This window comes from Hemitrygon akajei, unplaced genomic scaffold (assembly GCF_048418815.1).
Source record: "Hemitrygon akajei unplaced genomic scaffold, sHemAka1.3 Scf000089, whole genome shotgun sequence".
Classification (NCBI taxonomy): domain Eukaryota; kingdom Metazoa; phylum Chordata; class Chondrichthyes; order Myliobatiformes; family Dasyatidae; genus Hemitrygon; species Hemitrygon akajei.
The window spans coordinates 2,638,756-2,665,131 of NW_027331975.1; positions in this window are offsets into that span (position 1 = coordinate 2,638,756).

Consider the following 26,376-nt stretch of genomic DNA (forward strand, 5'->3'; position numbering starts at 1 on the left):
CACCAGGATTAAGCCGATTGGTATCATTGGTGTTAGAATACGGTCCAGTAATTGGTATCTTCTCCACAGGGGTGATGTAGCGTATTCATGTGTGACGGTGCACCGCCACGGCGTGTTGTCAATGATGACGTAAGGTTCAATGGCAAAGTATAACGGGGCACATCTCCCGCAGCTCACTATAACCACTGTCACCATAAACACCGTTGCTGTTCTCTCGGTGCAGTATTGCTCCCACAGCTTTCGACAACAAATTGCGATGAAGCGATCGAACGTAAAACTGACAGTGAACCATACAGAACAGTCCATCGTTACTAACCGAAATACAAGTGTCAGAGCGCATACAGGAGTGATGAGCAGGGATCTGGAATAAAGGTAGATATTGTTGGTCTGTTCCACTAAAGCAGCAACGATAACCACCATTAGATCCGCTGTTGCCATTCCAACCAGGTAAAGGGTGATGCATTTGGAGAGTCCGCATTTTCCTCGAGAGAGGATCACAATCGCCGTTAAATTAACTGTAAGAAATTTGGAAACAAAATAGAAATACGGTCAGTTCCCTGAATGTCCCCATTCTACCGATGCTATGGAGGGATTGGTCTGTTTGGAAGAGGAAAGCGGAAATCCAGTGTGTGCGGTCTCGGTCGCTGCACTCCGGCTGGAGGACAATGACGGATGTGAGTGTCAGTGGATTGGCGACATTCCCACAATTTAGAGCGAGGGATCCGAGTTCCACGACTCACGTACCGGTGAGCAGTCGATCGCTCCTGTAAGCAACACCATTTCCATTATTAGAGGCGAAACAGCTGACAGGATTGTTTGTAGCGGTGCCAAAGTGGAGTCAAGGAGATATAAAGCACGAGCTTTCATTTGATGACTTACAGAGGAACAGACCTCCCTGTCGCAAATAGACTGGACCGTCATTTAAATAAGCTGCCACCTTGTTATAAGGTCGAAGTGCCTGCATTGATAGAGACTCGGGTCTGGAAGAGCCGAGACCAGCGTCACTTCAGAAAGCATGGCGAGATGAAATTATGAAACAACGACAATATCGACACCAACTTAAGTGACAAAAGAAGGAAACACTGCGATCGAACTGCACAAAAATGAAAATAAAACCATTGGATGCTTGAATCCTCCATTCCGGAAACACGCTTTCAGCCGATGGTAGCATCTGTGCTTAGTAACAGTGCGGACACCGCAGCAGAGTAACGACGGCACCATACATAAAGTAACCAGCTCCGGCATCTTACCGGGGACTCCAACCGCTACAAGTGTGGGATAGAAAATGCCCGCGATGTAGTAAATCACCGCATATCCCATATTCCGTCAGAAGCAGCGTTCAGTTGTACGGAACGTTTCAGCTGCTCAGATGGACTGGTGATCGGTTTTGCAGACTTTTATTGAGGTGAGAGCAATTCCACTGAGGTAATTAGCGTGGCTATCACGTCAGGGTCATTAGTGACAACCAACTGCACAAACAATTACGTTAAACTATTTTTACTCACTGTTCCCGTGTCCTTAATTTGACTCCTCAAGGGATATTGCAATCTATTTACTTTAAAACAAAATATCATCTGAATTTTCCATGTTATTTTCCATGACACCTGGCTTCAGCTATTTAAATAGGACTTTTTTGTATCTGTGTTGCTTTTACAGTCGGCATGCATATTGAAGTCTGATTTATTTTGCATCATTTGACGGAGCACATAAGCTTCTGAAATTGAGGGAAGGAGTTTGCTCTGGCGGGTGAAATGGACAACACTTCTTTATTAAATGGCAATATTCGTTCATTCTTTTCTTTCGTTCGTTCCAGTCATTCCGGGCGGTGTGAGTGATGGAAATCACAGTGACAGCTGACATGTGTTACAATAAAATACACTGCACATATTCCTCCAAATACTGTAAAAGATTCACAGTGATATTCCAGAGACCTGTCGTCAAAAAGGAAGAGTGTCTTTGGGAGATTAGCGAGGGCTGAGGAAAGTTTGAAGAACAATGTTTTCCAGCGCACATATGGGCCGTTTTGCAGGAACTTGGCCTCTGCCAGTGAAGGACTTCACCACCCCACACCCGTGACGTGCGATGCAGTCTGTTTAACTTTAAAGATATTCTCAGACCTACCACAATTCTAACACTATTTCTCCATCCATTCTCTGTTTGAACAAATATAGTAATAAAAATCTATGATCAATCAGCAGGTTCTCAGGTAGTTGTATCGTTTCCTGTCAAGTTGTGTTTTTTCTCCTGATTTACTGTCAGGTATATTGCCTTTAGAGAGGTGAAGCTCCTCACTGAATACATTGATCAATGTGAACTTAGGGTAAAAAGGCAGATATGCTCGGACATGACGACGCTGAGAAGGAGGATGCGCTAGAAACTTGGAAAACATTATGATAGATGATTCCCCGCTGCCGGAAGGGAGATAGTCCAGGTGATTTGGAAAAGGAAGCAAAGACATTGCTGAGCTAATGGACTGTATATTTGTGTTTTTCCTGGCCAAGGAAGTTGAACTAGAAGATTAGAGGTTGGCAAATGTTTTTCATCTGTTGAAGCAAGATAATAGGGTTACTCGTGGGAAGTATAGACCAGTGAGTCTTTCATCAGTAGTGCGTAAACTATTGTAGAGGATAATTGAAGAGGAAATTTATGAGTATCTGGAGAAACGTAGTCTGGTTACGGAGAGACAACGTGTCTTTGAGAGGTATGTTGTCCTATATGAGCCAGATTGAATTATTTGTTAAAGTGAAATAAAGCAAACAGAAAAATCTGAATAGTCGATGTAGGTGTATTAATTCAGAAAGTCAGGAAGCATAGGATCCAGGTAACCCTGCGTTGATTCAACATTGGCTTCCTGACAGAAGGCAGATGATGTAGTAGATAGAGTGAATACTGGCTGGAAGACAGCGGGCAGCCGCGTCCCGCTAGGAGTGTGGAAATTTCGGGACATTTTGCAACGTTTGCACTCTGCCGTTACAGTGTTCCGAGAAATAGTGCTGAGGGAAATAATCGATTTAATCTGACCACAGAACGACAGCTGGATAACTTATGGAATTAGGGCTGACGGCGTAAGCAAATCGCTGAGCTATTTACTACACCACCACGTTATCTAAACTAGCCTGTCATTTACATATTACAGGACAGATGCTACAATGACCTCAAAACAATCTTTTCCAATGCAGACCTACATCTTAAAACCAGCATTTAAAAGGTTTCAGAGCAGCTTCTCATTAAAAGAATCGACCTTCCAGAATGACAATTCAAGTACGCACCAATTTATCCCAATACCCCTGAATCATGGTTTCATCGTATTGGGTGTAGGTACGCACAAACTTCGATCCATTTAACTCTGAATCCACATGGCCAGTGTGAAATCCGTGAATCGCTCTGAAATTAATAATAAATAAAATATACAAAACGACACAAACTAAAAACAGCGAGCAAAGCAAACATCCGGTCTCATGCTTGTCTTCCTTCAACACCATCGCAGGAAATTGGAGAATATAGAATAAACAACTTCCAAAGCAGAAGGCCTGAGCACGTATTCTGTAGAGGAGATGGGAGAGTGAGATGTGGAGACCTGAGGCGAGCATTCATCAGCACTTCATAGAATTTCGGAAATATACGCAGCCTCCGAATTTCGCATCAGTTCCTGGAAATCACTTCTCGGAAGGTGACACTTTTTTTTTGTCACGTGTATGGTGAAAAAGAAGATTAATTCAATCATCTCCCCAACACAAACTAAAGAAACACACAACTGACATAAAGCCATTTATGGCCGTAATCTTTCTCTCTCTGTCTTTCAATTGACATCACTTATGTCCAAATCGCATGCTGTATTTAAAATCTGCAATGCATTCATATTTTCAAAATATCACAGAAAATGGCATGTTATTATATGTTCAACAGTTAACAAACATCTGTAATGGCAAGCAGACAAAATTTAATAAAGCCTTTCGATTCCAGGTCAAAGAGACGCACAAAGTAATATATCGTCCACGAGTTAATATTCAACACAATTAAAATATGACATCTCCACAACTCCAGGCATCCAACGACTTCCAGGGCTTCTCACCACCAATTTCTGATCAAGGATAGGATTCGGATTAAATGACCGTTTGTTGTATAGTATCGGGGCGAATGATCCCTATTACCACCTCTGAAGCAACAGATTTGTTCACTGTACTTGGACCACTGTCACACCCACCTCCAGCCCGGAAATACTGTCTTTACAGCCTTACCTGTTGTGTGATACTCCCTTCATCATCTCACATCTGCACTTCATTCTTCTCCTGCTATAACCATCCATTAACTCAGTCTCCATGCTTCAGTGTGTGCAATGACAGAGGGATCGAACAGTATCAACGACTTTCTAGATTGGTCGGTGCTGTGAGACACTGAAGTTCTAACCCAGACAGACAGTGAGACAGGGATAGGAAACCACTGCACAGAAGCAGGATCTTCAGCCCGTCAGGTCCGGGAGAAATTATTTAAACTGCCTACTCCCATCGACCCGCACCCGGACCATGGCCATCCATACCCATTCAACCATGTAATCATCTAATCATCTCTTAAACGTTGACATTGGAAATTCAGTTACCATTTGCGTTGGCAGGACTGTCTACACTCTGACGACCATCTGTGTGAAGAAGTTACCCCTCATGTTTCACTTAAACATTTCACATTTCACCCTTCACCCATGATCTCCAGTTGTATTCTCGCCCAATATCAGTGGAGAAAGCCCACCTGCATTTACACTCTCTATACGCCTCATAATGTTGTATACCTCTATCAAATCTCCCTCAGTCTTCTACCCCTCGGAAATAGTGCTAACATAGGTAATCTTTCTTTTTAATTCAAAACACTCAGTCTCGGCAATAGCCGTGTATTTTTTTTCTGCATTCTTTCAAATTTATTTACATCTGCCTTGTAGGTAGTTGAGCAAAACCGCACTCAATATTGCAAATTATGCCCCAATAAATTCTTAAGCAAGATCAACATAACATCGCAACTCCTGTGCACTGTACCTTGGTCTATGCAGGCCAATGTGCAAAAAGCTTTACGACAATATTCCAATTCGGGCCTCAATAAAGCCTTAAACCACAGCAACGTAACGTCCCAGCTCCTGTACTCCATACTTTGGTCTTGGAAGGCGAAAGTGCGAATAGCTTTACGACCCTGTCCAACTGTGCCGCATCGTTCATTGAATTACGGACCTGCATTCTCAGATTCGTTTGTTCTATCGTACTCCTCTGTGCCCTATTCTCGTTCTGTCAGACCTACCCAGGCTGGTCCTCCCAAAGTGCAACATCTAACACTTGTCTGCGTTAAACCAGATCCGCTTTTTTTCAGCCCATTGTTCCAGCTGGCCCAGATCCGTTTTCTGGTACCATGCTGTGGTACTCTTCCTCGCTGTCAACTACACAGGTAATGCTGCTATCATCGGCAGTTTGCTGATCCAGTTAACGACATCATTATCCAGATCATTGATATAGATGACAAACAACAAACAACGACACAGCAACGATCCGTGCGGCACTTCACTCGTCACAGGTCCCCAGTCAGAGAGACAACCATTTTTACCACACTCTAGTTTCCCCAACGTTGCCAATGGGGACTGCAGTTTAATAGTTCATAGTGAAAGCCAAGCGACTGAACCTTCTCGAGCATCCTCCCATACTGAACCTTGAGAAATTCCTGGCTGAAGTCCCTGTTAGACGGCATCCACTGCCTTGCCTTCCACACCATTCCTAGTAACTACCTCGTAAAGCTCTGTGAGATTGGTTAGACATGGTCTACTACGCACTGGCCCATACTGACTATCGCTAATGTTCCTGTTTGTCCAGCTACTTCCCTTCATACCCCATGACCGGCGTAGTTTGAACACCGAGGGCAATTCCTCATTACATAATACTTGGCAAGTCCCTCCCGAGCAAAGCTACCGAGATCATCCAGCGGTCGGTACTGATATTTATGCCCTATTGTTTTTTTTTTAATTCTCCTGCACTTTATTATCCGACGCATTGAGAGTAGTCTGGAAAAGCAAGGCGTCAAAGCTGTAAGTAATTAATCGACTTACTTGACGATAGGAAGAAACGGTATGCTCAATCCAGCACAGAACATAAAATATTACAGCTCGGTACACGAGGTTCTGATAGGCTTTCAACTAATGTAAGTGCGATCTAACACATCCCCCCACCCTGCTTCTGAATCAGAATCAAAGGTATATTTAAAGAATCAGAACCAGATTTAATATCACAGACATATGTCGCGTAATTGTTAACTTTACGGTAGCAGTACAATGAAATACAGGATAAATACATATAGAGAAAACTAAACTGAGATACAGGTGGCAGCCGGGAAAATAGCTGTTCCTGAATCTCTGAGCCTGAGCTTTCAGGCTTCAGTATCTCCTTCCCGATGGTAACACTGTGTAGAGGGCACGTCCTGTTAGTGGGCAATGTTAATGATGGACGCCACTGTGACAAGATTCATCCCTGGTAACAATGATCAATGAGATACAGAGAAACTGTATTTACCAACAAGTATCTTTCATTATTTATATTATTTTATTATTTCTACTAAAAGCACTATCTTCCTGTGGGCACCCTACTGGAAACCCTGACACCCCATGAACAGTCAGTGAAGAGAAAAGGTATTACCCGGGAAAAGAGTCTACGCTGGCAAGACTTTCCATAGAAACACAGAAAACATAGAAAATCTACAGCACAATACAGGCCGTTCGGCCCACAAAGTCGTGCCGAACATGTCCCTACCTTAGAAATGACTAGGCTTCCCCATAGCTCTGTATTTTATTAAGTGCCATGTACCTATCCAAAGGTCTCTTACGAAGACCCAGTCGTACCCGCCTCCACCACTGTTGCCGGCAGACTATTCCACGCACTCACCACTCTCTGAGTAAGAAACTACCCCCTGAAATCTCCTCTGTACCGACTGCCCAGCACCTTCCACCTGTGTCCTCTTGTGGCAACCATTTCACCCCTGGGAAAAAGCCTCGGACTATCCACACGAGCAATGCCTCTCATCATCTTCCGATCCTCATGTTCCCGATCTCCACATGTCCGTGTGCTCCTACTTTTCGGCAATGGTTGGTCTCTGGCCGCTGGAGAGTTATCACCCCGGCATGTATGAAGCTCCGGAATCTTATATTGTTCCTCATCAATGGAACCATTTGAACTCCGAACCATTGGCTCAATGTCACCTGACCTAACTGGGTCACCTGGTTACTGATCATTGTATAGAGCTACAACCAACACATTGTACGTGACTCTGCCCACCCCAGCCTTCTGTATTCGTATCTTTACACCCTGACTGGTCCGAACCAGTTAAATGAGGCAACCCAGACAGAGTCTAACAAGACTACAGATTGCTTCTTCGATATGTCTGGCATTTTACATAACAAGTAGCTGCTCCTCTGAGCATGGTCTCAGGTTTATTGCTCTGATTAGATTGTCCCAGAGTCAGGAATCAGTTCAAAGACCACGCCCTTCACATAACAAATGGCGACTTGTTTGAGAATGGTCTCAGGTTTAGCAGATCATTACCGGAAGCTTCCTGTGTCCACATTCAATTCCTCTGATTAAATTATTCCAGTGCAAGAACCAGTTCATAGTCCACAAAATGGGGCAAAACAGAGAGAACTGGTTTGTCTGCTTCCCCTGCCCTTGATCAGACTGTAATTTCTTCTGGCCAACAGTGTTTTATGAGCCATTCAATCTGACACGATGGTATCTTTCTCGGGTCTGCTGTCGTCTGAATGCACCAGGGTGGATGATGGAGGTTTTGCAGAGATGCCGAGTGCTGTAGGCGTCGAAGGGGTTTACAGAAATGCGGTGTGATGTAGGGGTTGGAACGGTTTTCTTAGTACCCCGTAATAGGTTAAAAGAAACAGCAGAAATGGAACACACAGGGAGTCTGGTATTGCTACAAACAAAACACTATTTATTCGTATTTACGTAATATAGTAATATAAAACCAGATACATCAAACAGGTTAGCAGAGTTTATGCATACACAAGTGTGTAAATATAAAACCCCAAACTTCTTCAAGCTTATGTGGTAAATGATACAGTCTTACGATGGTATAGGAATGACGTCAGTTCAGTTCGTGATATTAAGATATGTAGAAATGAGGAGAGAGAGAGAGAGAGGTGATTTGTTTTCCAAGTAAGCCAATGCCGTCGATCTTCCCGTTGTTCTCCGAAGTCCTGTTAAAGATAACGACTGTGACCACACTAAAGGGTACCGTCTTCACACGGTAAAGCTATCAAACCAGTCAAGGGTTAAACACACCGATAGTATTCCACCGGTCTCCCCTTTTCCACACTCCGAGTAAAACCCACCCATCGTGGGCACTGAAAGCTCATCCAGTGTCTATTTCTTCTGTATTTCTGTCCGTGTCTTGCGTGTGCCTTTGTGTCTGTCAGAAAAGCCAGCTGACCTTGTCTATATCCCAAACATGCTGAACGCCAACTGTCCATTATATAGCTCAGCACTTCCGTAACCATAGAGACTCACGAGGTGTTCGGTGCTCTCTCTCTCTCTCTCTCTCTCTCTCTCTCTCTCTCTCTCTCTCTCTCTCTCTCTCTCTCTCTCTCTCTCTCTCTCTCTCTCTCTCTCTCTCTCTCTCTCTCTCTCTCTGAATCAGTGTACACCCTCTCTCTCTCTTTAAAGCCACATTCCATTTTGAATAATGCTTAGGATCTCGTCACACCTCCCTCCTGTTGGGAAAAAATGTTGATCAAGGAGCAAAATTTTTGCCTAACTGTAGAATACAGAATATGAAGAATACAGAAATACATATCTGATTAACATGTAGCAGACTACAGAAGCGTATAAAAAATACTAGTTTCTAGATCATTCTTTAAATTAACATCCAATAAATCCACCATGCTATTGTCTTTACGTTTCACATACTTTGTTACATAACCAAATTCCTGCAAAACCAAATCCTGTTATTTTCAAAATGGCATTTGATCTCCCATTTCCTCTTTTCAACTTCACCACAGAGCAAATAACCATCACGTGATCAGCTGCAACAGGGCTTTCAAGGACGGCCTGAACTTTATATTGCATAGGTGCTAACTCCTCGCTCATGTTTTTTTTTAAACAAAGCCCATTCGCTGAACTTCCAAAGAAATCCTCTGTTCCAAACAAGTCATTAGTTCTATCTCCAAGATCTTTAGTTGTATATGTTTCCATAAGCAAACCTGCAGATGCCCTCGCTTGGTCAGAACAACACTTTCGTTTATTTTGAGAACTCTCCGAACCCTGACTCTCCAATTCACAAACTTGAACAACATCACAAAGTTGTTTATATTTAAAATCCAAAATATAGTTAAACAAATCAACGTACACTCTCAGCATCTGAGAGAGCTGTTTCTGTCAGCAAGGTCAAAGGTCATGCTTCTACGCTTACATTAATATTACCAATTTCAAATTCCGGTTCACCCTGATTATCCCAGCTACTCTTTTGGAAGCTCTCATTCGGTAAAAAAAAAACCTTAACCTCATGGTTACAAGCAAGCTCGTCTGCAGACTTAGCAGACCCTGAGGTCGGAGCCACTTTCTCATCTTCCCTCTTTATTGTTTTTAACCGAAGCTGATCCTCAGCCTCAGTAGGTATACTTTCAACCACATTTCCCACACATCCTCTTCAAACGTTCCCTTGGATATATAACGCTCCGTTATTAACGCCTGTATTATCGACTTCCCCATTCTAGTAGTCACCTTAAGTTTTAACTTATGAGTAATTCCCAACCTCATATCCCACTTAGCATCAGAGGATGATTCCACGAATCCTGCCCACCTCCATTGCTGCTGTATTTCCACTCAAGGAAATCGAAAGCGGTATGTCCAGTTCAGAGCCACCACTAATTACTCAATTAAACCCCCAACAAATTTAGAGTGGCTCCCCCCAAAACTTTAAATTCCCGGACGAGCCCCCAATCTTGTGACGTAACCGGTAACTGGTTAAAAGAACCAGCAGAAATGCAATATATTGGAGTCTGGTTTTATAATATAGTATAATGCAGCACAGTACAATCTCTTCGGCCCACAATGTTGTGGCGATCCTTAAACCCTGCCTCCCAGCTTAAATTCCTCTTAAATGCCTTTCTAGCAGTCTCTTAAATTTTAAAAGTGTATCTGCCTTCACCACTGACTCAGGCAGTACATTCCACACAACAACTACTCTCTGAGTCTAAACCCTTCCTCTAATATCCCCATTGAACTTCCCGTCCCTTACCTTAAAGCCAAATCTTCTTGCCCTGGGGAAGAGGCGCTGCCTGTCCACTCTATCTATTCCTCTTAATACCTGGTATACCTCTATGATGTTTCTTCTCATCCTCCTTCTCTCCAAACAGCAAAAGCCTAGCTCCCTTAGTCTCTGATAATAATGCATACGCTCTAAACCAGGCAGCATCCTGGTACATGTCCTCTGTACCCTTTCCAATGCTTCCACATCCTTCCTATAGTGAGAAGACCAGAACTGGACACAATACTCTAAGTGTGGCCTAACCAGAGTTTTATAGAGCTGCATCATACCTCGCGACTCTTAAACTATCCCTCGACTCAGGAATGATAGCACCAAAAGCATTCTTATCTACCCTTTCTACCTGTGAGGCAAGCTTCATGGATCTGTGAACATGTACCCATAGATCCCTCTGCTGTCCCGCATTACCAAGTTTTCTGACATTTACCTTGTACTCTGCCTTGTAGGTTGTCCTTCCAATGTGTACCACTTCAGACTTCTCCGGGTTGAACTCCATCTGCCATTTCTCAGCCAATTTCTGCATCCGACTAATGTCTCTCTGGAATCTGCTACAAACAAAACACTATTTATTAGTATCTACGTATTATAGTAATATAAAACTAGATAAATCAAACAGATTAGCAGAGTTTATGCGTATATAAGTCTGTACATTAAAAACCCCAAACTTCTTCCCGCTTAGGTGGTAAATGCTACAGTCTTACGATGGTATAGGAATGGCGTCAGTTCAGTTCGTGATATTAAGATATATAGAATTGTGGAGAGTGAGCGAGAGGTGATTCGTTTTCCAAGTAATTCGATGCCGTCGAACTTTCTGTTGTCCTCCGAAGTCCTGTTAAAGCTACCGACTGCGACTACACAAAAGGTTACCGTCTTCACGCGGTGAAGCTGTCAACCCAGGCAAGGGTTAAACACACCGATAGCCTTCCACTGGTCTCCCCTTTTATACACTGCGAGCGAAACCCACCCTTTCTTGGGCAATGAAAGTTCATCCAGTGTCTATTTCTTCTGCATTTCTGTCCGTGCATTCCGTGAGTCTGTGTGTCTGTCTGAAAATCCAGCTGAATTTGTATATATCCCAAGTATGCTGAACGCCAACTGCCCATTATATAGCTCCGTCCTTCCGTAACCATGGCGACTCATGAACTGTTCGGTGCTCTCTCGCTCTCTCTCTCTCTCTCTCTCTCTCTCTCTCTCTCTCTCCTCTCTCTCTCTCTCTCTCTCTCTCTCTCTCTCTCTGAATCGGAGTACAACCCACTCCCTCTTTTTAAAGGCACAGTCCTTATTGAATACACCTTAGGATCTCGTCACAGTTTTTACAGATAGCGAGGATGTCATCACACTTCTCTACCAATGTGGAAATGTAGTTTACTTGCAGTACCAAACTGGTATTTTTGTCTGTAACAAAATGAAGCCTGTCTTGTGTCGGAGTGTTTAGCTAAAACATTTCGTGCAACATTATACTGAGTGATCCTATCCGGCACCTACCTTCGTAGCAACTACAAAGTCGGTCACCAAGCCACCAACTCTGTCATCCAAATCGTTGATTTTAACATGAACAGAAGCAATCTCATTACCGACTCCAGAGGAACGCCATTGGTTACCGGTAGCAAACAGAATAGGCTCGCATTGTTCTAACTCTTTGTCTCATGGCAGTAAACCAATCTTCGATCCGTGCCAGTATCTTTCCTGTAATACCATGACCTGTGATGTTGTTTGGCAGCCTCATGTGCGGCAGTTCGCTAAGAACCATCTGAAAATCCAAGAGAAAAACATCCACTGCCTCTGCTTTGTCTATTCTGCTTGTTATTTTGTCAAAGAATTCCAAGAGATTTGTCAGGCAATGTACACCCTGAAGAAAACCGTGCTTAATTTGGCCCACTTTAGCATGCGCCAATTACCCTGAAAAATCATCCTTAATGGAATCCAACCACTGACTAACTGTTCTATAATTTCCTTTCTTCTGCCTCCCTTCCTTCTTAAAGAGTGGGGTGACTTTGCAACTTCCTAGCTCGTCAGAAACATTCCAAAATCGAGACAATCTAGAAAGATCATTACTCATTCTTTAAGAGAAACATGAGGGGACGGTCTTCACTCGGAGGCGGTGGGAATGTGGAATGCGCCGCCAGAGCCAGTGGCAGGGTCGATTTTCAATATTTCAGAGAAGTTCGCATGAGTATATGGATGGAAGGGAATGGATGACTATTGTCCAGTTAGAAGTTGCTGGAACTAGGCAGATTAAAGGCTTGGCACAGACTAGATTGGCCGAATGGCATTGTCCAGTGTTGTAATGTTCCATGACTCTAATGCCTTCACAGACTCTTCAACTATCTCTTTCTGAACCCTGGGGTGTACATCATCTGGTCCAGGATTCTTATCTACATCCAGGCGTTCCAGCTTCCAAAGCACATTTTCTCATTAGTAATGACATCTACACTCACTTCTGTCCACGATACTGTTGAATTATTGGCTTTTTTAAAAAAAGAAAATGATAAATCAGAGTAAGAAGTGTAGTGGGGCAGGAGAGGAAGAATAACAAGGAGGTTCTTCATCGGTGAAACTGGGAGATAGCGAGGGGTATTAATTTAAAAAAAAAGCTCTTCAGGATGTTTTTCTTAACGAAAACAGAATTGAGCACTGCATGCCCGCATGTGTAAAACTAATACAAAATACACACCACTAAACTTAAATGAGAGCACAATCCAGAAACATGAAGAAATGGTCACTATGGAAGATCAAGTGAACCACTCATGTCCGTCCACAGAAGACATCCCAGCGATCTGAGCACACAATTTCTGAGTCAACTGAGAAATGAGGGTGCTTCGCCACCGCTGTGCCTCAAGTTATACCGGCTGGAGCTAAGAAACAAGTAAAACATAATAATAATAATAATAATAATAATAATAATAATTATTATTATTATTATTATTATTATTATTATTATTATTATTATTATAGGATAACAAACCCTTTATAGACAGGCGATCATCCCTTCATCATCAAAGGTAGAAGAATTAATTAAATAGTAGACCTGTATTCTAAAGATATAAGCATGAACTTTAGACAGGATAAGTGCAGAGCAAAATTATGAAAGTTGCAATAGAGCTGGTAGTGTGTGAACCAGATCAGCCAGATACAATACAACTGAGAGATGGATATTTAAACATAAGACCAAAAGACGTGGGAGCAGAGTTAGGATATCGAGTCTGCTCCGCCATTTCATCATGGCTGATCCAATTTTCCTCTCAGACACAATCGCCGGCTTTCTCCCTGTATCCCTTCATGTCCTGTCTAGTCAAGAATCTATCAGTCTCTGTCTTAAATAAGCACAAAGTCTTGGCCTCTACATCTGCCTGTGGCAACGAATTCCACAGATTCACCTCACTCTGGCTAATCACATCAACGTTGCAAATGGACGACCCTCTATTCCGAAAATGTCTCCTCTGGTCCTAGACTCTCCCACCATAGGACCGATCCCCTCCACATTCAGCCCATCGAGGACATTCGATAGGTTTAAATTGTATCGCCCATCATATTCTCGACATATGACAAGGTATTCAATCTTGGAATAATTTTCATAAACCTCTGTTAATCTCACTCAAGTGTTAGCCCATCCTTTCTAAGAAAAGGGGCGCAAAACAGTTTATAATCTCTAAGTAAGCTGTTGTGCCCTTTTTTCACCAGAAAGCCAGTATGTACAAGCCACGTAAGGTCCTCGGTGATGTGGACGCCGAGGAGCTTAAAGTTGTTCACTCTCTCAACTTCAGATCCATTGATGCCAATAGGGGTTAGCCCGTCTCCATCCCTTCTGTAGTCCACAACCAGCTCCTTTGTTTTTGCGACATAGAGGGAGGTTTTTTTACTTGACGTCACTGTGTCAGAGAGATAACTTTTTCTCTGTAGGCCACTTCGTTATTTTTTTGAGATTAGTCCAATCAATATAGTATCGTCGGCAAATGTAATTAACAGATTGGAGCTGTGGATTGCGATACAGTCATGGGTATACTGGGAGTAAGGGTGGGGACAGTACATGGCTCTGAGGGGCTCCGGTGATGGAAGTCAGAGGCGTGTAGGTGAGGGAGCCCACTCTTACAACTTGCTGGCGATCTGAGAGACAGATTCAAGGACGAGATCTCTGAGCTTCCTGTCGAGCTTGGGGGCAATTATGGTGTTGAATACTGAACTGTAGTCCAATAATAGCATTTTCACATAAGCATCCTTCTTCTCCAGATGTGTAAGGCGTCGGTGGTGTGGTTGGCATATCATAAGTGGTCCAGCGCCCTCCTTTCGTAAAAGGGTTTCATACACTACTGACACAGGCCCGCGTCAGTCACCAAGTAATCTCTACGCCCCGCTGTGTCCCCACAACCTCGTGTCATTATGCATACCCATCCCATTGTCCCACTCTCTGTCCACTGCCCCGTGTCAGGGTCCAAATTAATCACAGCACCCGCTCCCGTCCCACACCCCTGTGTCAGTTCCCAAAGTAATTAACCTTGTAAGTAGAATTATGATGATATTAGGTTGAAACATCAAAGTATCAGTCGGGAACGAAGATGTCCTGGAAAATGCATAACGGAAATGTCAGTGTCTTTTAGGCTGCACTTACAGGGGGTTCTGGATAGGTTTGCCCCATTCAGACAGGGGAAGGACGGTAGGATGAAGGAACCATGGTTGACAAGAGATGTGAAACATCTGTTCAAGAGGAAGAAAGAAGCTTTAGGAAACTGAGCTCAGGATCTGAAAGCAAGGATCAGACATGACTGTAGATTTACAAAGTAGCCGGGGACAAACCGAGGAATGGAATTATGATAACTAGAAACATCTACAAAAAGTGTGCAGTGAATTTAAGGAAAACCCCAAGCCATTCTGGATGTATGTGAAGTAAAGGATATCTAGAGTGAGTGTAGGACCTGTTGGGGATAGAAGATGAAACAAGCACCTGAGGTCTAGGGAAGAAAGGCAGGTCCTGAATGAAGTCTTCAGTACAGTATTCACCAGTCAGAGGGACGTTTGTGAGGAGAGCGTTAAACGGGTGATGTACGACAACATATCGAATTTAAGAAAGCGGATGTGCTGGAACTTTAAAAAAAAAACACACACATTAGGATAGATAAGTCCTCTTGTGTGGTCGGGAGAATCCCGGGGTGACTGCAGGACGCGGTGAGTCCTACTTCAGAGACGGTCAAATTATTGGAGAACATTCTTAGACACAGGATTTAGGAGAATTTGGAGAAGCATTACCTGATTTGGAAGAATCAGTATGGCTCTGTGAGGGGTAGATCATCTCTCACGGGCCTGGTTCAATTCTGTGAGGATGCGGCGGTCATCCTTCGGTTAAACATGGTAGGACCTTTCAGAACGTTAGAAGATTTGGTAAAGGTGGCATGCGGAATCAGGACTGACGCCTAAGAAGGCAGAGAATAGTTGTGGATGGAACGTTTTCCCTTTGGATGCTAGTGCCAGTGGTGCCCTGCACAGATCTGTTCTGAGACACCCCGGATTTCTGTGCTTTAAAACTGATGTGAATAAGGAAGTGGAACGGTGAGTTATTGTATTTTCAATGATGTGGAAGTTGGAGGAATTATGGATAGTATAGAAGATAATCAGAGTTTACAACAGGACAGTGACAGGACGCAGAGCAGCGCTGAGAAGTTACAGATGGAGTTCAACCCAGAAAAGTACGAAGTGATTCACTTTGGAAGGATGAATTTGAAGTCAGAGAGGTGATACTTTCTCGAGTCAACCGAGGGCCTCACGTTAGTACGAGTTCCACAATGGAAACAGAGTGATGAGACTTCCTCTAATAAGCCGAGAGCCGCTCATCGGAACGAGATCCACAATTGTCACGGAGCGGTGCACTGCAGGAGCAAAAGGAACTGTGATTGACAGGTGAGCTTAACCACATCCGCTGTTCTGCACATGCTCATAGTGACGCTCGAAAGACATATACCTGACAGTAAAACAGGAGAAAAAAATACAACTTCGTGGCAAATAATAGAACAGCCTTGAAAACTGCGGAGGATTCACAGATTTCACTTGCTACTTTTGTTCAAAGAGAGAATGGATGGAGAAATAGTGGTAAAATTGTGGCAGGTTTGAGAATATGTTTAAAGTTAAATAGACTGCATGGCATGTCACGGGTATGGGGTGGTCAGGTCATTCACTGGCAGAGGCCAGGTTCCTGCCAAACGGCCCATGTGTGCGTTGGAAAACATTCTTCTTCAAACTGTCCACAGCCCTCGCTAATTTCCCGAAAGCACGTTCCCTTTTTGATCACAGATCTCTGGTATATCGCTGTGGATCTTTTAAATTGTGTCGTGGAATATATGTGCAGTATATTTTATTGTAACACGTGTCAGCTCTCACTGTGATTTCCAACACTCAGACCGCCCGGAATGACTGGAACGAACGAAAGAAAAGAATGAACGGATATTCCCCTTTAATATAGAAGTGTTCTCCATTTCACCCGCCAGAACAAACTCCTTCCCTCAATTTTGGAAGCAAATGTGCTCCGTTGAATGCTACAAAATAAATCGACTTCATTATGAACGCCTCCATAAACACCGATGCAAAAATGTCCTGTTCAAATAGCTGAGGTCAGTTGTCATGGAATTTAAATTGGCAAATTCACATTATACTTTGTTTTAAAGTAAGTAGATTGCAATATCCCTTGAGGAGTCAAATTCATGGCACGGTGACAGAGTGAGTAAAAATAGTTTAAAGTAAGTGTTTGTGCAGTTGGTTGTCACTAATGTCCCTGACGTGACAGCCACACTAATTGCCTCAGTGGAATTGTTCTCTCCTCAATAAAAGTCTGCTAAACCGATCCCCAGTCCATCTGACCAGCTGAAACGCTCCGCACAACTGAACGCTGCTTCTGACGGAATATGGGGTATGCGGCGATTTATTACATTGCGGCCATTTTCTATCCCACACTTGTAGCGGTTGGTGTCCCCGGTAAGATGCCGGAGCTGCTCACTTTATGTATGGTGCCGTCGTTACTCTGCTGCGGTATCCGCACTGTTACTGAGCACAGATGCTACCGTCGGCTGAAACGTGCTCCCGGAATGGAGGATTCAGGCATCTGATTGTTTTATTTTCATTATCCGTACTTTGATAGCAGTGTTTTCTTTCTTTTGTCAATTACGTTGGTGCCGATATTGTCGTTGTTTCATAATTTCACCTCGCTAGGCTTTCTGAAGTGATGCTGGTCTCTGCTTTTCTAGGTCCGACTCTCTATCAGTGCAGTCTCTTCGATCTTATAACAACGTGGCAGCTTATTTAAATGAAACGTAGGTCTGTTCCTCTGTAAGTCAGTAAATGAGAACTCGAGCTTTTTATCTCATTGACTCCGCTACATACAATCCCTTCAGCTATTTCACCTCTAATAATGGAAATGGTGTTGTTTACAGGAGCGATCGACTGCTCACCGGTACGTTAGTCGTGGAACTCGGATGCCTCGCTCCAAATTGTGGGAATGTCGCCAATCCACTGACACTCACATCCGTCATTGTCCACCAGCCGGAGTGCAGCGACCGAGACCGCACACACTGGATTCCCGCTTTCCACTTCCAAACAGACCATACACTCCATCGTATCGGAAGAATGAGGGCATTCAGGGAACTGCCCATATTTCTATTTGATTTCCAATTACCTTGTAGTTAATTTAACAGCGACTGTGATCCTCTCTCGGGGAAAATGCATCAACCATACCTGGTTGGAATGGCTTTTGCGGATCTGATGGTGGTTATCGATGTTACTTTAGTGGAACAGACCAACTTTATCTACATTCAGTCTAATTATACTTCTATTTTTTTTCAATTTCTTGCAGTTAATTTAACGGCGATTGTGATCCTATCTCGGGGAAAATGCGGACTCTCCAAATGCATCACCCGTTACCTGGTTGGAATGGCAACAGCGGATCTGATGGTGGTTATCGTTGTTGCTTTAGTGAATCAGACCAACAATATCTACATTTATTCCAGATCACTGCTCATCACTCCTGTGTGCACTCTGACACTTGTATTTGCGGCTGCAACGACGGACTGTTCTGTTTGGTTTACGGTCAGTTTTACCTTCGATCGCTTCATCGCAATATGTTGCCGAAAGCTGCGGGAGAGATACTGCACTGAGAGAACAGCAACGGTGGTTATTGTGACCGTGGTTATAGTGAGCTGCGGGAGATGTGCCCCGGTTTACTTTGCCATTGAACCTTACGTCATCATTGACAACACCCCGTGGCGGTGCACCGGCACATATGAATACGCTACTTTACCCGTGTGGAGAGGATACGCAATACTGGACTGTATTTTAACACCGTTGCTACCAATCGGCTTAATCCTGCTGTTTAACGGGTTAACTGTAAGACATATCGTTGTGGCAAATAGAGTCCGCGGAAGGCTTCGGCACAGCAGCGACAACCAGAAAGATGCCGAGGTGGAAAAACGTAGAAAATCGATGATTTTATTGTTTTCTATATCAGCTAATTTCATATTATTTTGGATGCCCAATGTAACCCATTCCCTGAAATGGCAATTGGAAAACTATTTCTACGAGAACAGATATTTGAGTTCCCCGGTATACATCCTACAGCAATTTGGGTTCATGTTGCAAATGCTCAGCATGTGCACCAATACTTGTATCTATACACTGACACAGAGGAAATTCAGAGAACAGCTGAGGAATGCAATGAAGTATATGTTTACATTAAATGGCCATCTGTGTAGATAACGCAACTGTCTAATGGTAAGTCAGCGGAGTTTTCAATTAAAGCCATTTTACAATGAAATAGTTTGCCAAATATGTCATTAATTCAGACAATCATATTCCGGAAATTGCAGAATTGGCGGAAGATTGATTACTTCATACAGTTCTGAAAGGTAGCAATGCAAACGTTCAATGCTGCTGGCGTTAGTGTTACATTGGATCAAGTCATCACAGACACTCGATTTTCACAAGGGCAGGGATGGCTTCAGGACTTTCCTTGTTTAAGATATTTCAAAATGGACAGGGTCGGGTAACAGGTTCAGGTATCGCATAATTTCTCAGTTGTGTCCAGGATGGATTCATGCCACTATAAGAAGAAAGGCGGACTCGCAAACAGTCGATACGGATCTACTATTAGAAAAGCAAACCGGTCCGGTGACAGATCTCTCTGCGGGTCAGCATTTCAAAACGACAGCGAGAACTCCCCGACTTTTACATTGCACAGTGATAGGAGAAGGGAGCCTGGAATTTGGGGTCTGCAATGTATGGTGTTACCTGGCAGGAACTTGGGAACGTACATTGGGAAATGATGTATCAGGGAAATGCGCAACAGATATGTGGAGATTGTTTACGAAGCACTGACATCGGGTTCAGTATAGGTTTGTTTCGTTGACGCAGGGAAAGGATAATATCGTAAAGTAACCCTGGGTGACAAGGAAGTTGCAACAGCTCGTCAAGAGGAAGAAAGAACGAAACTTAAAGATTTGGAAGAAAGGATCAACTAGGGTTATGGCGAATCAGAATGTAAATAGGAAATAATTTAACAATTGAATTGGAAGATTTAGAAAGGGACGAGAAGGCCTTGGCGAGTAGCACTGTGAAGAACAGGAAGAGACTGGAGTGAGTGTGGGCAGATCAGTAGAAAACTCGTCTCGGGAGTCCAAGGGGGCAGTGAAGCTCCTTATTGAATACATTGATCAATGTGAACACAGCGTAAAAAGGCAGATATGCCAGAACATGCCGCCGCTCTGAAAGAGGATGCGATTTTCCGATACCTGAATTTGGGATACCAGGTAATTTGGGAAAGCGAGCGAAGATATTGCTGCGCTTTTGGACATTATATGTGCGTCTTCGCTGGCCACGAAAGTAGAACTAGAAGATTGAAGGGTGGAAAATGTTATTCATTTGTTGACGAAAGATAATAGGGATATTTCTTGGAATTATAGATCAAACTCTTGTCAAACTCTTCAACTACCTCTTTAAGAACGCTAGGGTGTACATCATCTGGGCCAGGAGTCTTATCTACCTCCAGGCGTTCCAGCTTCCAAAGCACTTTTGCTCATTAGTAATGGCATCTACACTCACTTCTGTCCTTGAATTTTTGGCTTCTTTAGAAAAAGAAGATGATAAGTCAGAATAAAAAGTGTTGTGGGCAGTGGAGAAAAAATAACAAGGAGGTGAATTCATCGGTGAAACTGGGAGAAGGGGAGGGGTGTTAATTTAAAAGAAAACACTTCTTCAGGATATTTCTCTTAACGAAAGTAGAATTGAGCACGGCATGCCAGCATTTGTAAAACTAATACAAAATACACACCACTAAACTTAAATGAGAGCACAATCCAGAAACATGAGGAAATGGTCACCTTGTAACTGATTTTGACGGAATATGGGATATCCGGCGATTTACTACATCGTAGCCAATTACTACCCCACATTTGTAGCAGTCGGTGTCTCGGGTAAGATGCCGGAGCTGGTCACTTTATGTATGGTGCCGTCGTTACTCTGCTGCGGTATCCGCACTGTTACTAAGCACAGATGATACCATCGGCTGAAACGTGCTCCCGGAATTGAGGATTCAAGCATCTAATGGTTTTATTTTTATTTTCCATACTTTGATATCAGTGTTTTATTTCTTTCTTCAATTAAGTTGGTGCCGATATTGACATTGTTTCACAATTTCACCTCGCTAGAGATTCTGAAGTGATGCTGATCTCTGCTTTTCCAGACCCGAGTCTCTATCAGTGCAGACAGTTCGGCCTTATAACAACGTGGTAGCTTATTTAAATGAAACGTAAGTCTGTTCTTCTGTGAGTCAGTAAATGAGAAATCGTGCTTTATATCTCATTGACTCCACTTTGTGACCGCTACAAACAATCCCTTCAGCTATTTCACCTCTAATAATGGACATGGTGTTGTTTACAGGAGCGATCGACTGCCCACCGGTACGTGAGTCGTGGAGCTCGGATGCCTCGCTCTAAACTGTGGGAAGGTCGCCAATCCACTGACACTCACATCCGTCATTGTCCTCCAGCCGGAGTGCAGCGACGGAGACCGCACACACTGGATTCTCGCTTTCCACTTCCAAACAGACCATACCCTGCATAGAATCGGTAGAATGGAGGCATTCAGGGAACTGACCATATTTCTATTTTCTTTCCAAATTTCTTGCAGTTAACTTAACAGCGATTGTGATCCTCTCTCGGGGAAAATGCATCACCAGTTACCTGGTTGGAATGGCTTTTGCTGATCTGATGGTGGTTATCGATGTTACTTTAGTGGAACAGACCTACTTTATCTACATTTCGTTTAATTATATTTCTTTTTGCTTTTTCAATTTCTTGCAGTTAATTTAACGGCGATTATGATCCTCTCTCAGGGAAAATGCGGACTGTCCAAGTGCATCACCCGTTACCTGGTTGGAATGGCAACAGCGGATCTGATGGTGGTTATCGCTGTTGCTTTAGTGAATCAGACCAACAATATCTACATTTATTCCAGATCACTGCTCATCACTCCTGTGTGCACTCTGACACTTGTATTTGCGGCTGCAACGACGGACTGTTCTGTTTGGTTTACTCTCAGTTTTACCTTCGATCGCTTCATCGCAATATGTTGCCGAAAGCTGCGGGAGCGATACTGCACCGAGAGAACAGCAACGGTGGTTATCGTGACCGTGGTTATAGTGAGCTGCGGGAGATGTGTCCCGATTTACGTTGCCATTGAACCTTACGTCATCATTGACAACACGCCGTGGCGGTGCACCGGCACATATGAATACGCCTCTTTACCCGTGTGGAGAGGATACGCATTACTGGACAGTATTTTAACACCAATGATACCAATCGGCTTAATCCTGGTGTTTAACGGGTTAACCGTAAGACATATCGTTGTGGCAAATAGAGTCCGCAGAAAGCTTCGGCATACCAGCGACAATCAGAAAGATGCCGAGGTGGAAAATTGCAGAAAATCGATGATTTTATAGTTTTCTATATCAGCTGATTTCATATTATTTTGGATGCCCAATGTAGCCCATTCCCTGAATTGGCAATTGGAAAAATATTTTTACGAGGACAGATATTTGAGTTCCCCGGTATACATCCTACAGCAATTTGGGTTCACGTTGCAAATGCTCAGCATGTGCACCAATACTTGTATCTATACACTGACACAGAGGAAATTCAGAGAAGAGCTGAGGAGTGGAATGAAGTATGTGTTTACATTAAATGGCCTGCTGTGTAGATAACGCAACTCTCTAATGATAAGTCAGCGGAGTTTTCAATTAAAGCCGTTTTACAATGAAATGGTTTGGCAAATAGGTCATTAATTCAATCAATCATATTCCTGAAATTGCAGAATTGGCTGAAGATTGATTACTTCAGACAATTCTGAAAGGTAGCAATGCAAACGTTCAATGCTGCTGGAGTTAGTGTTACATTGGTTCAAGTCATCACAGACACTCGACTGTCACAAGGGCAGTGATGGCTTCAGGACTTTCCTGGTTTAAGATATTTCAAAATGGACAGGGTCGGGTAACAGTTTCAGGTATGGCATAATTTCTCAGTTGTGCCCAGGATGGATTCATGCCACTATAAGAAGAAAGGCGGACTCGCAAACAGTCGATACCGGATCTACCTTTAGACAAAGCAAACCGGTCCGGTGACAGATCTCTCTGCGGGTCAGCATTTCAAAACGACAGGGAGTACTCCCCGACATTTACCTTGCACAGTGATAGGAGAAGGGAGCCTGGAATTTGAGGTCTGGCAGGAACTTGGGAACGTACATTGGGAAATGATGCACTCTGGGTAATGCGCAGCAGATATGTGGAGATTTTCAGGGAGCACTGACATGGTGTTCAGGAAGGGCTGGTCTCATTGACGCAGGGAAAGGATGACAGCGTAAGGTAACCTTAGCTAACAAGAATTATGGACGAATCAAGAAGAAGAAAAAAGATAGTTTAGGTTTAGGAAGAAAGGATTGGGCAGGGTTATGGCGAGTCACAATGCAGACAGCAAAGAATTTAACAATGGACTTAGAAAAGGTATAAGGGGAGCTGTGAATGCCTTAGCGAGTTGCACTGAAGTATGGGAAGAACAGGAGGATGACTAGATCGAGTGTGGGTATATCAGAGGAAAATTGTGTTTGGAGTCAAAGAAGCAGTGAATATGAACACAGCGTCAAAAGGCTAGAACATGCCGACGATAAGAAAGAGGATGCGCTAGAAACTTCGAAAACATTATGATAGATGATTCCACGGTGCCGGAAGGGATATAGTCTAGGTTATTTTGGAAAGCGAGCGAAGATGTTGCTGTACTTTTGGACGGGATACTTGTGTCTTCGCTGGTCATGGAAGTACAACAAGAAGACTGAGGGGGTGGGGCGGTGGGTAGCAAATGTTATTCCTTTGTTGACGAAAGATAATAGGGAGACTCCTTCGAATTACAAACGGGTGAGTATTATGTCAGTAGTGGGCCGAAATTTCGGTACACTTTACAACTATATTTGGACCTCGCACTTATAGAGGGAAATAACCGATTTAATCTGACCACCCAGCAGCAGCTGGATAATTAATGGAATTAGGGCTGATGATGTAAGCAAATCGTTGAGCTAATGATTACACCGCCAAGTTATCTAAACTGACCTTCCATTTACATATTACAGGGCAGATACTACAATGACCTCAAAACAATCTTTTTCAATGAGACCTACAACTTAAAACTAGCATTTCAAAGTGTTCAGCAGCAGCTTTTGCTGCTCACTAAAAGAATCAGCCTTCCAAAATGCCAATTCCAAATTGCCAATTCAAGTAGACACCATTTTATCCTAATGCAAATTTACCTCTGAATCGTGAATTTATCGTGTCTAGTGCAGAAACGGTCAAATTTCGATCCCTTTAACCCTGAATCCACACGGCCGATGTGGAGTCCGTGTCTCCATCAGAAATCCATAATAAATGAATCATAAATAATTACACAAACTAAATAGGCGGCGAAAGCAAACCAAACATCCGGACTCAGACTTGTCTTCCTGCAAAACCACCGCAGGCAATTGGAGAATACAGAATAAACAATTTCCAAAGTAAATGGCCTCAGCACGTATTCTAAAGAAGTTAGGAGAGCGAGATGTGGAGACCTGAGTCTCACATACATTAACACTTCATAGAGTTTCGGAAAGATATGCAGACTCCGCATTTCGCATCAGTTCCTGGAAAACACTTCTCGCAAGGAGACACAAATGTTCTGCCTCATGGATAGTGAAAAAGAAGATTAATTCAATCATCCATCCCACACAAACTACAGAAACACAGGACTACCATGAAGTTATTCATGGCCGTAATCTTTCTATTTCTCTTTCAATTGAACTCAATTATGTCCATATCTCGTGCTATATTTTAAATCCGCAATGAATTCATATTTTCAAAATATGGCAGAAAATGACATGCCCTTATTTGTTCAATAGTTAACAAACATCTGTAATTGCAATCATACAACATTTAGTAAAGACTTCCGACTCCAAGACAAGGAGACGCAGAAAGTAATATATCGTCCAGGAGTTAATATTCAACACAATAAAAATATGGCGTCTCCACAACTCCAAGCATCCAACGACTTCCGAGGTTTCCCAGCTCCAATTTCTGACCAAGGACAGGATTCAGATTAAATGAACCCTTTGTTGTATAGTATCAGGGCTAATGATCCCCTGTACCACCGATGAAGCAACAGATTTGACCACTGTCACACCCACCTCCAGCCCGGACCTATTGTCTTTACCGCCTTACTGAAGGAGTGAAGGTATATTCCTGTAGTGTGACACTCTCTTTATCATCTCACCTCTGCAGTTCTTTCTTCTCCTGCTATAACCATCCATTAACTCAGTCTCCATGCTTCAGTGTGTGCAAGGACAGAGTGACCGAACAGCATCAACGACTTTCTAGATTGGTCGGTGCTGTGAGACACTGAAGTTCTAACCCAGACATACAGTCAGACAGCCAGAGGGAACCACTGCATAGAAGCAGGATTTTCAGCCCGTCCAGTCAGGGAGGAATAATTTACACTACCTACTCCCATCGACCCGGACCCGGACCGTGGCCATCCATATCCCTCTCATCCGTGTACTTATCCGATCATCTCTTAAACGTTGAAATCGGAATCTCAATTACCATTTGTGTTGACAGCACTATCTACACTCTGACCACCCTCTGGGTGAAGAAGTTTCCTCTCATTATTCCCTGAAACATTTCACATTTCACCATTCGCCCATGATCTCCAGTTGTATTCTCGCCCAACATCAGTAGAGAAAGCCCACTGGCATTTACACTCTACACGCAACATAATGTTGTATACCTCTATCAAATCTCCCCTCAGTCTTCTACCCGCTCGGAAATAAAGTGCTAACTTATTTAATCGTTTCTTTCAGTTCAAAACATTCAGTCCCGGCAATAGCCGTGTACCGAGAGGGGAAGTGATATTATTTTGTCGATCGACTTGGTGCCGGGAAGATAGCGCAGTGCAGTGGGATGAGTTTGGGGACTGACACATTGCTGTGGGGAGTGACGGGAAAGTTGGATACAGGTACAGTGTGCTGTGGAGAACGAGGAGGGAGTGGGATTAGTTTAGAGGCTGATACGGTGCTGTGGAGAGAGAAGGCGCCGTGGGTTTTGTTTAGTGGCTGATTCAATACTGTGGAATAACATGTGACAGTGGGATTAATTTAGAGGCTGATACAGTACTGTGGAGAAAGAAGGGGTGGTGGGAGTGGTTTAGTGGCTGATACAGTACTGTGGGGAAGGGAAGGACAGATGAATTACATCAGGGTCTGATACATTGCTCTGGAGTACGAGGAGACAGTTGGATTAGATTAGGGTTTGATACATTGTTGTAGAGAAAGATAGTGCAGTGGGAGTATTTGAAGAGCCGACGCAGTGATGTGGAGATAGACGGCGCAGTGGGGATACAGTGCTGTGGTGAAGGGGGGACCGTTGGATTAGTTTAGGGTCTGATACAGTGCTGTGGATAAAGAGGGGGCAGTGTGTTTAATTTAGGGGTTGATACAGTACTGTGCAGAAAGAGGGGATCGTGGGATTAGTTTAGGGGTTGATACATT